Source organism: Felis catus, chromosome B4 (assembly GCF_018350175.1).
Source record: "Felis catus isolate Fca126 chromosome B4, F.catus_Fca126_mat1.0, whole genome shotgun sequence".
Lineage (NCBI taxonomy): Eukaryota > Metazoa > Chordata > Mammalia > Carnivora > Felidae > Felis > Felis catus.
In genome coordinates, this window is record NC_058374.1 from 99798072 (window position 1) to 99811374 (window position 13303).

The following is a 13303-nucleotide window of genomic DNA, read 5'->3' on the forward strand; positions in this document are numbered from 1 at the left end:
CTGTATGTACTGGCGTAAGGCAAGACGATCAGTGGGAGCTTTCTGGGGGAGGGGGATGGTTAAAGAAATTCAAGAATTGTGGTAGCTAAAGTTCATTTGCTGTGCACATAGCAGGCCTGTGTGAGTGGTTCTTAGTAGCTGATGGAGGGAGGGAGGGAGGGAGGGAGGTATGTCCACAAGCAAGGGGAGGTGATATTAAGAAGACAGTATCTAGAGGCAGGAGCAGGGGAGGGAGGGCTGAGAATCGGGTTTATTTGACAACATTAATATTAATGTTTACAAGGAACAGGAACCCTTTGAAATATTTCTGCTTATGTTTTAGAATGAATTATTAAACTTTTAACAGATTACTCTTAAATTGCATCTAAACTATGCATGTTTTTAATATGAAAATATCCAAGAGAAGGGGTAATGATGGCATGGACTTTGAATTGAAACAGACTTTCAAATTCTGGTTCTTGGCCTCAGTTTCCTCATCCACAATATGTGGAATACTTGTGAAGGTGGAATGAGAGACTCTAAGCTCAGCACTGAGCATGTGTTTGGTGCAAGGTAGTTCAATAATGGAAATCATTATTATCGCTTTAAATGAGCTCATGAGAAATACTCTTTTGATCCAGTCCTGAAACATTGGAAGAGTCCTTTTGTGTAGATATTCACACTATCAAAAAAAGAAGAATTACTTTTTTATTAAAAATATCGTTTTATATGATAGACAACTAACTATTGTCCAACACTTTATTAGTCAGGACTCTTTGGGTTGCAAGTAACAGAAAGCCCAACTTAAACGGCCTTAAATAGAAAAGGAAATTTATTGGTCCTAATAAGTAAAAAGACCAGGAGCCTTCAATCTGATTGGATCCATGAACTAAAAAGTGTCAATAATCTCTATTTTATCATCTCTCAGCTCTGTTATCCTCTGTCGGATTTGGCATCAGGCTGACCCTCTTCATGTGGCGATCACTGCAACTGTCAGGCTTAGCTTGCCCAAACTTCATACTGAAGAGACAGAGACCTTCTCCTAATGGTTCTCACTAAAGTCCCAGATTTGAGCCTCATTGGCTCTGAATGAGTCATATACATATCAGTAAACCAACTCATGGGCTAGAACAGTGGAATACTCTAACTGGCAAAGCCTGGGACACATGCCCACCCTTAGAACTACAGTGAGGTGACTCATCCATAATACGTGAGTGTGGAAGGGGGGTGACCCTATAAAAAATTAGAATGTTACAGCAAGAAAAATGGGAAATAGATACTATACAGGCAAAACACAGACATCTACAAAATCCCTGGATGACACTGGTGTTAGAGGACAAGGACAAGGATGCAAAAGCCTTTATGAACCACAAGTACATAAAAAATAGGATTTGACCCACAATGTTGTGAAAGGCACTTTGTAATGAGCATTACATAGCTATCTATTTCATGATAATCTTAAAGAGAAGATGTATCAATATACCATCGAAACCTAGCCAATTATATCCATCATTATAATGAATATTTTTCTAGGTTTCTTCAGCATTTCCTGTTTTGTGTTTTACCTTTGTATTTATTTTTATTTACGCTATTATAATAGGAAGATTTTTTTTAAAGTCTCTCCAAATGAAGCATAAATATTTTTTCAAGGCAGCTGACAGAATTTTCTCCCTCTGAAGCATAGATTTCTTTTTTTTTTTTTTTCTTAACTTCTTATCTTTACTCCTCGTATCTCCATCTATTTTCCCAAGACTCTGATATATTCAATGTGTGATAAGAAAGGTCTCATGGAAGGGGTGCCTGGCTGGCTCAGTCAGTAGAGAATGTGACTCTTGATTTTGGGTTTGTGTGAGCCCCATGTTGGGTGTAGAGATTACTTAAAAATAAAATCTTTGGGGAAAAAAAAGCTGTCACGGAGAAAAGATAGTCATCATGGCAGAAGTTTCTATGAAATAATAGATTCTTTTAACAATTTTTTTAATGTTTATTTATTTTTGAGAGAGAGAGAGAGAGAGAGCATGAGTGGGGGAAGGGCAAAGAGCGAGGGACACAGAATCTGAAACAGACTCCAGGCTCTGAGCTGTCAGCACAGAGCCGAATGTGGGGCTCAAACCCCCACGAACCATGAGATCATGACCTGAGCCAAAGTCAAATGCTTAACCGACTGAGCCACCCAGGCACCCCTGAAATAATGGATTCTTAAGCACCCTTAGACCAGGAGAAGCCACAGGATATGGGTAGAATTCAAGGAAGGAGAATATTGGTGTATTTGGAATGTCTATTATTTTCTTTGGTGATGGCATAGCTCTCTATGCGTTTGCTAGAAATTACTTGTTGTATGGTCATAATATTGAAAATAGTATATGCTGCAAGTATGTAATCTCAGTACTATGGAAAGAATTCTTGTCTCTCTGGAATTTTTCAGGAATCAGAGTTCAAAGAGAACAGAGAGAAGAGAATAAGGAAGTAATCTGAGCTGATAAGCTCTTTCTTAAGCTCTGGCCAGCATCCCTAGTTTGAAAAGGGAATGGTGCCAGATGAGGACCCCACAGAGGAACTTGGGAGAAAACAGGAGGAGAGGGAGTTTTGAAATCTAGTCAGTGAGCTGACATTTGATAGTCCAGGAAGTCAGGTAAACTACTGTAGCTTCACTCATAGTTCCCGAACCATCAGAATCACCTGGGAAGCATTTAGAAAGCAGACTCGTGGTAAAGATTTGATCTCAAACAGATCACAGCTGATATAAAATTATTAGCCCTTTTTCCAAATTTGATAGCAATTCTAAAATATTTTCAGTACAAAACCATTAATAAATGTGTATGCTGAAATGTATTTTCCTAAACTAATAATAATAAAGTCAAACCTGAAGAGTGTTCCTAAGGGAAAAATTGGAATAATCTTTCTTATCTCTCTATAGAAAAGTGATATTACAGAGTAACTGTCATGCAAGAGGCAAAAAATACCTAGTTGCTTTGTAGAAGAAAAATATTATGGAGGTGAGTCAGATGTTAACTAATACAAATATAATTTTTCTTTAAAAAAAAAAAAAAGGAGACTCTTGGCTCCACCCCAGGTACCCTGAATCAGAATGGGCGTGGGTGGATACAGGATGGGGTGCTTACTCTCCGCCAAGCACTGTTCTTTTCATTTATTATTTTAGGCACTATTAGAATAGACATTATAATATTATTTAATTCATTCAGCCATCTCATTAGTCAGGTGTCGGTCCCTTTTTACAGGTAAGGAAGCTGAAGTTCAGAGAGGTTAAATAACTGGCAGCAAGTCAGAAAGTTGTGAATCAAAACAAGGTCTGCTTCTGGAACCTTCTTAACCACTGCACTCTGCCAGACCTGGAAGTGAGGCAATGCAGATACTCCCAAACTAAAAGTTGTATTATTTTTGTGTTACCCAGAAAAAATTCAGAAATAGTATCCTTTCTTATGATGTTATTCATTTCATATGTGATCTTTTTAAAAAATACACTTTCATTTTTAGAACAGTTTTTAGATTTTCAGAAAAAAATGTGAACATAGTACAGAGAACTCCCATATACCCGATACCCAATTTCTTCTATTATTAACATCTAACATTATGGTATATTTATTACAATTAATGAACCAATTGGGGTGCCTGGCTGGCTCAGCCAGAAGAACATGAGACTCTTGATCTCAGAGTTGTGAGTTCAAGCCTCACGTTGTGTGTAGAGACTACTTTAAAAAATAAAATCTTAAAAATAATCAATGAACCAATACTGACTCATTATTAACTAAAGTACACATGTAATCTTTTTTTTCCAGGGACATTATTGAGAATCAGCAGAACTATGTGCAAGACTCAGGGCTAGCTAAGCTTTTATGACTCAAATGGTCTACAGAATCTTTACTCATCTCTAAAATGGAAATCATAAAAATAATGATTTTGCAGGGACACGTTGGTATGTTTGAAAAGGATCTCATAGCTAATATTCTTTCCCTTGCCGAAGCATTTCCATTAGACTGCTAAAACCTGTAAAGAACCACATGACTTTTACCTTCAGTCAAGTGCTTTACAATACCGAATTCCAGAATAAGTAGATTTACACTACAGGACGCACTAGCCAGGTGAGGCCTGAGAGCACAGAGGAATAACAAGTGAGTCAGCCAGGAAACTTTCTTTCAAGGGGAAGATGCAAGGAAGGGGTGGGGCTCAGCACACCCAGTTTCCCCCATCAAAAATCTTGATCAGTCTTAGCCATTCCCCCTTCCCTGGGGAGAAAAGCCAGGTGGTGGAAAGGCCAGGGGCATAAAAACGTCAATGGGTAACATTAGAAGTTAGATATGCAGTTAAGAATCGATCTGTGTGTGTGAGCTCAAGTGATTGTGTCTGCTACAAGGTGCAAGTAGACACAGAAAGCATTTGCCCCAAAAACTCCCTTCTGCAACAGGTGTTTATTCTTATTTTTCAGCAAAGAAGCAGTATTTTTGCTTTAGAAACAGTCCAGTTGCTAACAGTGAGTAGATACTCACGTAAGACTGTAAAAAAAATGCTGTTTTGAGATGCATCTCTTTATGATAGCTATACAGAAATAAAATGATTACATCCTTTAGTTGCCTTTTCTCATTGTGATTTCTGGCTTATCTAGGGAGTCACCTTTTGTGAAATACGCAATCCTAGGTCCCACTGGTTCAGAACATCTGTGAGTGAGATCGAGGTTTCTGTATTTTGGAAAAGACTTTAGGAACCCTGATGATCAAAGAGTTTGGGTCCTACTGGTACACACTAAAGGGATATTTAACAATGAAATCCGATTTGGGGAGAAAAACGTTGACTATTTTTTTTCTAAAAAATTCCAGTTTTGAGTTATGAAAATGTATAAAAGCACCCATTTATTTTCTAAGCTTTTCTGACTTGAGAAATCCTTTCAAATAAGTAAAACATTTTAGTCGCAGCAAAACTATTATATCACATCGTTTGCCTGGCTGTCCACCGTAAACTGTTAGCAGACAGGATGCTGGAAAAGTCAAATCTTTAGGGAAGGTTGCAATTTGGGATGCAAATGCTATACCTATGTTTATACCCTCACCGTTTCCTGAGAAGGTATACTCTTTGAACAGACTAAAATATAGAGATTGCCTCCCCAACATTAAAAATAGGAACGTGTTTGAAATTCACACATACCACTCCCCATACTTCCTGAACCCACCCACAGCTTTCTCAAGTTTCTATCTCTGGCTGCAGTTCCAGCATATCCCCTTTCCTAAACATACTTCCCTCCTGCTCCATATTAATGCAGAAGCCATTGAGGCTGTTTCTAACTGTATTGGCAATAATTCCTTGTCCTTCCTATATCATCCAAGGAGCCCTGGATTCCTTCCGAACAAGAGTTTGTTCGTACTCTCCACGCTTGCATGGGGCACCGGGGCGGGGAGGCAGCCCACACTTACTTAGCCCATAATCCTGTGGGCTTTGGTTCTCCCTCAGCTGGTTTTGTCGTCCTTTGCCGGGCTTACTTATATTGTCTGTGGTCAGCTGTCAGTTTAACCGGAGGCTGGCTGGTCTAAGATGGCCTCACTCCCATCTCGGGCACTGGGGCCTGGCTGGCTAGGATACTTCAAATTTCCTTGTGCCTTTCGTCTTGCAGCAGGCCAGCTTAGACTCCTTTAAGTGATGAGCTCAGAGTTCTAACCACAGGAAAAGATAACCAGGCCTAATGCACAAGTCTCTCCTTGCTTGCTTCATACTTGCTACTCTCATTGTCTAAATCAAGTCACAGGGCCAAGCCCAGATTCAAGGTATGGTGAAATGGAATCTACCCCTTGATGGAAGAAACTTCGAATTCACATTATAAAGGGATGCGGCTGCAGCGATGGGAAAAATTGTGGCCATCTCTGCAATCCAGCACAAGTGCCTCGTTTTGTAGAAAGCTGAACGTCTAAAAAATGTAGGTAAGTCATCTGCCATGGTTAAATGGCTGTCGTTTATATCCTATTTGAGCCTTTTGTTCTGATTGAGTTGCAAGTCAGGCAAGCCCAGAAAAAAAAATCCCATTCAGCAACACCAATCACTACTTCTCTTTCACAATGTTAGTTTTCCAATTACCTGTGGAACTAGCTGCTACACACAGCAGCTGCAGTTGGACAGAAGTGTGGTGATATGGTTGACGTGTGTGGTGAAGAAACCCTGCCCATGTTCTGTCAGAGTAGGTGTCTCAAGGTAGTCAGGTAAGCCTTTCACCTTCCATGAGGCCTCCATGGACTAAAAGGTGACAGAAGGGGCGTCTGGGTGGCGCAGTCGGTTGAGCGTCCGACTTCGGCCAGGTCACGATCTCGCGGTCCATGAGTTCGAGCCCCGCCTCGGGCTCTGGGCTGATGGCTCAGGGTCTGGAGCCTGTTTCCGATTCTGTGTCTCCCTCTCTCTCTGCCCCTCCCCCGTTCATGCTCTGTCTCTCTCTGTCCCAAAAATAAATAAACGTTGAAAAAAAATTAAAAAAAAATAAATAAAAGGTGACAGAAATGAAGGAAAATAGTAATATCGCTATTGTCTGACGAGAGCCAATAGATGTGGCCTCACTGGGCAAAATATATGCGCACATGATTTAGTGAGGGAGCACACCTGGTGACTGAAAGAAAGGACATTTAGCCATGACTCTGTCCCTAGGTGAGAGACAGAAAGTGAAACAAAAACTCCAGGAGCAAAGGTGGGCTCATGCTCCATGTGATGTCTGAGAACCCTTCTATCTGAGGAAGGTGGTAATTCTCTTAGCCTGGGCATCACTGCGACATGGCCTTTTTAGGTTCCTTGTTTATAATGAGGGAGAATCAGGTTGTACTTGGGATCTTCTCTCCCTCCCCATCCCCATCTCACCCACAAACAGGTTCTAGGGATTATGGCTCTTCCCCACACGGCCTGCTCACAAAGTTATCTCTTGCCATAAGCCACTGAAGTGAAAATAGACATTAGCTGTCAGCTGTCAACACTCTTTACTCTTGGTAAAGGCCCCCAGATGGCCATTGAAGATGTATTTCCCTTTCTGACATGCAACCAGATTTGGCTTTGCTTCTTGTCTTTTGAAACAAAGCAAGGTTTAAGTGATGGGCAAATAACAGTGTTGCCTGAATTTTCCATATACCTCTGTTTTCCTCTGGTTTCAGAAAAGTCTGGTAGAGAGGAAATAAACAGTAAAATATAGTATTGGAAGGGAATTTACAATTATGCAGATCAATTTCCTAGGCTTTGAAAGGGGCCCTTGTGAGCTATTCCGGGGGCCCTTGTGAGCTATTCCGGGTCCCCCCCTCCCCCCCCCCCCCCCCCCCCCCCCCCCCCCCGCCCAGGAAAAGCATGACCAAGAGCTTCGGACATGAGGCCCTTGGCCCCTCCTCCACCAGAGCACTCTGCTCTTATGGGTTTTGTACATTGGGATTTGCAAAATATTTCTTCTGATAAGACTTCATTTTGTGGGTGAGGAACTAGAGGCCCAGGGACAGGGGGCGACTTGCTCAAGGTCACAGCTTGTTGTCAGGTACAGAGCTCAGGGCAGAAATCAAGTCCCAATTTCTAGTCCACTGTTCTTTGTTCTATCACTGGCCATCTTCCACTTCTCCTTGTCTAAGTCAGGCAACTTCTTTTCGATAGATGCTCACTCACGAGCTACCACAAATACTGCCAAAATGTTTGATATCAATCAGAAGAAAATTGCTGTCTCTCATTTGAACAATTGCTACAATATGACCGGGGTTCTGGCTTTGAGTTCTTACTCTGCCTTTCACAAGCTGGGTGACTTAATCTTTCTCTCTTGCAGCTTCCTCACTGTGAAATAGAGATAATAATGCTCAACAACTGAGCTACTGTTCAGCTTTTTGAAAGCAGCAGATAGCTAATGTACAACATTGTTGATATTGGTTTGATGCTTTCCTTGAACAAAAACCATTTAAAAATTCATGAATCGTAAAGGCCTCTATTAAAATGCATTGTCTCTTAGCACTTTTGAAAGAACCGAAGGTAATAATCAAAACAATCGCCATTTATATGGTACATAGCTTGAGTTCATTAAAGCATGATCAAAGGACCTATGTTCTGTCTGAAAACCGTGCACGAGAACTGCTAAGGAATGAGCCTCAAGAAATCGCTGAACCGTTCTGAATCTTACAAAGCCTTGAGTACTAAAGGAGGGGTGGAAAAGGATCACTGGATTTGTCTTGTAAATGGTAAGCAACACAAGCACCAAGAACTTCAGTTGGTCTTGAAATTTTCTGCTTCCCATCTAGGAGCTGCTTCTAAATGTGGCAGTTCTCCCACTGCCTAATTAAAATGCCTTCGCGGAATGGCTTCGAATCTGACAAGGCTGAATCGTTGCCAAATGGGCCCCTTTCTTTGCTGGGCCTGTAGATAATTTGTCTCCAGCTAACAAGAACTAGCACTAAAAGCCAAAAGTGGGGCATCAAAAGGCTTTAGACGCTGGGTGAGGACTGTTCCGTGTTGCTCAAATGTGGAGTGATCACTGTGGTGTGAGATCAGATTATTTTATCAGTAAATTGGGCAAAGCCATGTTACAAAGCAGGCAAAATGGTATCCAGATGAACACTACTCTACTGTGTGCAATGGCTTCTGGTTTCTTTCACTATTATGTAAAACATCCAGTTTCTGTCAGGTTATGCCTCCATTTATAGATCAAGAGCGGAAGATAACCATGGGGCAATGGACTGGAGTAAGGAGATCCGTGTTCAGGTTCTGGCCCAGTTATTGGGTATCTTTGCTGGATTAAACTTTGGGTCTCTGTTTCCTCATCTGTGAAATAAATAGTGGAGTAGAAAGTGAGATTAAACTTTCTAAAGTACTTTTCAGTTCTAACAGCTTCTTATTTTTATAGCTAAAGGTAGTAAGGACCAACATCTTTCTTTCTTTGGGTTATTTAAATTGTCCTATATATCAAATTCCAATGGATTTTTAAATTATATTGATTCTGGGGTACCTGGCTGGCTCTGTCAGTGGAGCATGTTGACTCTTGATCTCAGGGTTGTAAATTTAAGCCCCATGTTGGGCACAGAGATTAGTTAAAAATAAAATCTTTAAAAAAATTATATTGATTCTGTGGTCTCTAACCCTTAATGAAGCATGTTAAGGAAGCTTAGTGTTTGATCACTTGCAGGACTAGTGATTTAAAAAAGACAAAATCACGGGGTGCCTGGGTGTCTCAGTCGGTTAAGCATCTGACTTTGGCTCAGGTCATGATCTCGCAGTCTATGAGTTCAAGCCCCACATTGGGCTGACAGCTGAGCGCCTGGAGCCTGCTTCAGATTCTGTGTGTTTGTCTCTGTCTGCCCCTCCCCCGCTTGCACTCTGTCACTCTCTCTTTCTCAAAGATAAATAAACATTTAAAAAATTAAAAAAAAAATCATGCTGCAAGAAACAGATCTGCCTTCTGTGGTTTAAAAACACAAAAGTTTCTTCTCTGACAAAGAAGACCTGGGAGGTGGGAAATCCACAACAGGTGTTGTGACCTTATGAAGAAATTTTATGAAGAAGTTCCGTTGTATGTGACTGCTAACCTGAAGGTTACTTCCTAATTCAATATGGCTGCTAGGATGCCAACCATTATATCTACATTCCAGGGGCAAGAGGAAATAGAAAAAGGAGAGCTCATCTTTTGACTAGAAAGTGTTGTTCTTTAGCTGAGCACTTTGCCGCCCCAAATAAAATTGGGGTCCTGTTACTAAGGAGAAAGGGGACCAACCGGCAGGCTCTGTCACAGGCAGATATCTCTGCTGGATTCCTTAACTAAACATCATCTCCTCAGCCTAGCACAGCTTTCCCTCAAATACCAGGCCTGGTGGGTGAGGTCCAGGGTTCTAAACAAACCTCTCTGTTTTCCAATGCCTTAAAACTATGAGATGAACCTGGGCAGGGAGACATGTCTTCCTGATTGAGGATCTGGGAGGACTATTTTCACAGGTGAAAGACAGCAAATTTATTCTATTGCAGATGCCTCTTGGGGAAATTGATATTTTTGATTTATTATAATAAAAGTGATTTCCAATTTTGTTTAGGAAATAAGTTAATTTCCACCTTCCAAAAAATATCCCAACAACTGTTTTAAATAACTCTGTTCTTGCTATGAGCAAGTCCCACAGTTAGCAACAGGGAACAGAAGGGAAACATGCAAAGCTTTTCTTTATTTTTAAAATAATAGCTCACCCTTGAGCTTGGATTAGGTGAAATAGTCACTCAGGCAAAAGGACCTCACTTCCTGAAGCTGTTTGCTTCTAAGCTGCTAAGAAACCACAGGCTACATTTTTCACTATGGTTTTGTTTTGTTTTAATAATCTTAGTTCATATGACTAGTCAACCTGCTTAAAGGATATGTGGGTTTTAAGAAATTATAAACAAAATACGGTCAAAACCTAAGCAGTCAAATAGCTCAAGTCAGTTAAGGATAGTACTTCAGTTCAAATATTTTGGTTCTGGGTTCATATTTTCCACAGATCCTTGCTCACCACCTATGATGGTTAATTTTATGTGCCAACATGGCTAGGCCACAATACTCAAATATTTGGTTAAAGACCAGTCTAGATGTCAACATGCAGGTATTTTTTAGGTAAGATTAATATTAAAATCAGTAAATTTCAAGTAAAACAGATAACCCTCCATGATGTGGGTGGGCCTCACCCAATCAGTTGAAAGCCTTAAGAAAAAGACCAAGGTGGCCTGAGAAAGAATGAATATCGCCTCCAGAGCCTTCAGATTCACAGCTGTGACATCAGCTCTGCCCCAGTCTCCAGCCTACCAGCATACTGGCCTTCCTTGCAGATTTCAGACTTGTCAACCTCCATAAGCGTGTGAGCCAAATTCTTAAACTCTCTCGATAGATAGGTGATCTCTCTCTCTCTCTCTGTCTCTCTGTCTCTCTGTCTCTCTCTCTCTCTCTCTCTCTCACACACACACACACACACACACACACACACACCCTATTGGTTCTTTTTCTCTAGAGAACCCTAATACACCATACCATCTTTTGGCTCATGGATATTTGCAAATAAGCCCATTTTTTGCTGCTTCTCATTTCTGTAATGCATTTATTCAAAGTTGAATAATAAAGATAGTGTGATCTAGAGGGATAAGGAGTATGAACTCTGGTGTGAGATTGGGTTGGAATCACAGTAGCAAGGTTGTATCTCCCAGGTAAGTCTTTCACCTCTCTGAGCCTTAGTGTCCACATCTGTAAAATGGGTAAGGATGCTGGTTTGAGGATTAAATGACAATGATAGTGAAAACAACAACCCAAAATACCTACTTTTTCAGGGCGCATACTGTGTACCATGTGAACGTGGATTCTCTTTTCCTTCCCACACAGCCTTGGGAGGTAGATATGAGGAAACAGGTTCACAGAGGTTAAGGAGCTTGCTGTCCAAGTTCACACAGCCAGCAAGTGGTAAACACAGAATCATAACCCTGTGCTGCCTCCATAACACATGTGAAGACTCCTAGTTTATGCCTGGCACACGGCAGATGTACAAGATTAGTTTCCTTTCCTTTTCTTTCTCCAATGCCTATTGTCTGATTACTCTGACGTTTCTGCTAATGTCAGAGCCAGTGAAAGCAGCAAAGTGTTGTACCTTTCAGTTTACAGCTGTTGTGCAGTCCGGAACGCACTCCAAGGTGGTTCATTTACCAGGAATGAAATCTGAAAGCAGAGACTGCCTGTTGCTCCACAGCGTTTGGGGCCGCCTTGGTATCACAGTTGCCAGTGGTCAGTTAGTGGAGTGTGGGAACCAGGTGGACACAGCCACCGCCTATTCTGCTCAATTCATCCCTGGAGCATCGCGATCCCAAGCTGACGCATTTGAATGCAGACCTCATTGCCTCTGCTTTTCTGGTGTAATTTAAAAGTGAGATGGAAGAGTGGAGGCTGGTCTGAGTCTTCCCTCCTAGCTTGGTGTCACCCAGAGAGCAAGCTGCCTTTCCTGCTTTGGTTATGTTGCTGTGGAACCATGGGAAGTGGGGGAAGGGCCACCCTCTTTCTGTCCCTTCTCTCTCCTCTTTGGAAATCGCTAAAGAGGTCTGTTCCATTAGCATGAAGAGCGCATTTATGCATTTTAAAGTGGTTCTTTGGCAAACTGGAGAGGTGTTCTATGACAGGCCACAGACATCGTGTCTGCAGCCATTCATAATCATAATAGGCATTCCCACAGTATCGATATGCCCAAACGTAACATCATCCCCTTGAAAATTCATTTCATGCGGGGATGCTGATATTAGTACCAAGTTATCCTATAATTCTAGGGGAAGAGGTTTTGAGAATCCTCTGTACTTGGCATAACACCTGTTATATTCATGCTTGGATTTTCATCAACTTAAATAATTTAAAGTTCAAGAATATGCTATAAAGACTGGTTTCATTCCAGCTGACTACTTCAGGGCTTCCAATATAAATGCTAATGCAGGAACCATTATTTTTGTTATTAAGTTATTGATACAAAACATATTTTTAAAAAACAATTTAAAAATTTAGGACTTGTATAATGCATTTTCATGGTCTGATGCAATGAACCGTGCTTGGCATCTGTTGTGGTTTTTGTTCTTTATTTTTTGTTATTTTAGAGAGAGACAGAGTGTGTGTGTGTGTGTGAGTGGGGTGAAGGGCAGAGGGAGACTTGACACTCAGTGCAGCCTTGATACTCAGTACAGATGCGACATGGGGCTCAATACCGTGACCCTGGGATCATGACCTGATCCGAAATCAAGAGTCAGGTGCTCAACCAACTGAGCCACCCAGGCACTCCAGGCTTGGCATCTATTACAACTATATCTATAAACACAATGTATGGCATACGTACAAGGACACAAAGGTTGGGGCTCCAATTCCTTCCCTGTTTCCTAGCCCTCCATGCTTCCCCAAAGATGCCAAACTTGTTCTTGGTCTGCAAACACGTCATTGTTTTCCATGTCTTGCATGTGCTACCTCCTTGGTCTACAATGACCCTCCTATCCTTCATCCATCTTCTCCCACTATACTTTACAAATCCTTGCTCATTCTTTTACGCCCAGAACAAATGTCATCAGGAAGCCTTTCTGGATTTTCCCACACTACTTCTTTGAAGGTTAATATCTATTTATTTGTTATAACTCTCCAGTTTCTAAATATAGTTATATTTATAGTTATATCTATATTTCTAAATATAGTTAACTCTAAACCATCTTACCTAATAGTCCTGGAAGGCATGTAGAGGTCTTGAGTGAAATCCACACTTCTTGCAATTAGGAATGAAGAGAGGACTAATTTCTTGCAACAAAGAGGCAAGAGAGGACTATGAACAGTTTGATCCAATGCCTCATGGATGAAACAACATCT